The sequence below is a fragment of the Gavialis gangeticus genome, unplaced genomic scaffold (assembly GCF_001723915.1).
Source record: "Gavialis gangeticus isolate Ggan-Ray unplaced genomic scaffold, GavGan_comp1, whole genome shotgun sequence".
Lineage (NCBI taxonomy): Eukaryota > Metazoa > Chordata > Crocodylia > Gavialidae > Gavialis > Gavialis gangeticus.
In genome coordinates this window covers 10,729,411-10,731,886 of record NW_017728991.1, presented here as the reverse complement: position 1 = coordinate 10,731,886, position 2,476 = coordinate 10,729,411, and positions in this window count along the sequence as shown.

The following is a 2,476-nucleotide window of genomic DNA, read 5'->3' as shown; positions in this document are numbered from 1 at the left end:
GAGCAGTGGTAGCAGCAGAGGGGGTGGGGGGGCGTGGCGATGGCAGGGGGGGCACTGCCACCAGAACTCCCCCATTCCCATACCCCCTCCCCTTCCCCTTTCCACTCCCCTCTTTCCCGCTGCCTACCCCTCCCTGTGGCTGTTGTTGGGGGCAGGCAGTGCGGCAGCTCCTTTGCCCCCTTTGTCCATAATGCTCTGGGCCCTCGCAGCCAATCGGCGCATGCCCTCTCGGCAGCACATGCGCAGTTGGCTCAGAGCATTACAGACAGACAAACAGACAGACAGACTAAGGCTTTTATTATATTAGAATACACACGTAGTATCCCTTGAATATATCTAAAGATGGCAGTAGCCTCAAGTACAAAGCTAGATAGTTAAAAAAAAACGCTGATTGGTTGACTTTGAAAAGCATGCTCCTAGGCCCATCTTTTGACCCTCCCGCTAAAAAAGACTGGTGCTAATAGGAAGTAAAATGGCAAAATTAGTGTTTTGCTTTCTTCATTAACGCCACCATGAAGAGTTTCATTAGAGTCCCAAAGAGTCACTTCCATATTAATGGCCAATTACATCAATGTAGAAATTACTTCAGTGTATTTATTTCAATGTTTCTGTTCTGTTGTTAAATAGAAAAGTATTTATTGAACTCCTCAACTGTTAAAAGCATCCAATTGTCAAAGCAGTGTTAGAAAAGTGGAGCATGAGCTCATTTGCCTTTTTAATGTTTTCAAATGTTCCCTTTAATTGACAGGCCCATTTGGGAATCTTTAATTGTAGAACTGTAAAAGCAGTAAACAGTTCAGTCACCCTCCTCCTGTCACTGAAATGGTGTTGGGGAGGGGGAGAATAAGTTATGGTTTCAGTTAGTGATATCTAGGTTCATTACTTCAATTTGGTTTAGATGAGCATATAAAAATGGATGTTTAACTGAATTGCACAAAACATTCAGATCTTAAATATACTTGATATCACCCCTGATACCAGTTCATCCACCAGTTCAAGCACAAATTGGTGTTTGCCTGAACATTTTAGTGTTCATGAGCTTTCATTTGAGCTTGAATACAAATGTGTTTTACTCTGGGTATCTCTCTGCAAATTGTTTGAACATCGTTTATGAAATATGCCACCTCATACCTTACTTAAGACCTTCATTGGCTGATCCATCTTCACGTGATAAGGAACGTTAATGCAAGCCGTTCCTCAGGGCTGGAAGAATGTGTTTGATCTGTCCTCTCTGGTCCAGTTTGCATAAAATACGTGTTATAATTTATTGCACTGGAAAGAATCCTGTTAAGCGTGTTATTAGGGAAATAACAGACAAGCAGAGGAAAGCAATGGAATATTTTTCCTTTGACATAAATTCCATGTTTACATTGCACAGGTGGAAAATATACATTATTTATGATAAGAGTTACTATTATTAGGGTGCTTATACATCCCAGTTTGGCCAAGACACTCTAGGATTCTGTAGCCTAATCTTGGGCAGTTGGTCAAAAGTCCCGGGCTAGAGTGTGGCAGGGAGGTGGAGTAGCACGGTATGCCAGGCAGGCGGCTGGGCAGGCACTGAGGCTCCTGTGTGAGAACAACGATGTGCCATCTGTGGGAGGGGTGGCACCTGCTTCAGTCCACCCACCTTTCTTTCGCACAGGAACAGTAGTGTCTGCCCAGCCACCTACCTGGCAGACCATGTTACTCCACCTCCCTACCAAACTCCAGCCTGGGATTCTCACTAACCAACCAGGACTGGGCTATGGGATCTTGGAGTGTCCTGGCAAAACTGGGATGTATGGTCACCACAGTAGTCAGAAGAAGAGGAGTAGTTGTTGTTATTTAGGGTCCAAACAGCTATTTTTGCAGTGTACTATTTCATGTAAAACTAGAATAGACATGACAGGATAGGGGTCAGTCTTGCTGAGGATGGATTAGATGACATAGGAATGCAAGGGTTTTTGAAGGGTCTGAAGATGAGAACGTATCTTGCTAAAGTTTTGTTTTTACTATCCGGAATATTTGTGGAATTGTACAAAGGACTGAGACAGCAAATCTTTACTCATGATGTGAGTGCTTTTTATTTACACTTTTTATTTGTCTCAGACTAACACAGCTACCAAGTAAACCCCTGAAACATGGAAGATGCTGAATTGTAGCCGATTTTTGGATTTTAAACTTCGTTGCAGAACAACAAGGATGTTTTTTTTTTTACCTCCCTGCCTTTCATCTGACACCTCCAGGGAAGGAATTCTACCTGATCAACACATCAAATTGCTACTCAATGCAGCTCTCACGCGCTTAGGGACCCCAAGGGACAGCCTTCCATCTTCAGCTCCCTCTGGGCAAAAATTAAGTTTATTTCCTACCTATGGGGACTTTTTACTATCTTCTACCATCTACGCTTTTCCCAGAGCCTGACGAAGGGACTTTGATCCCGAAAGCTTGCAGAAAAGGACAATTTTCTTGCCATTTTCCAGTTGGTCTAATA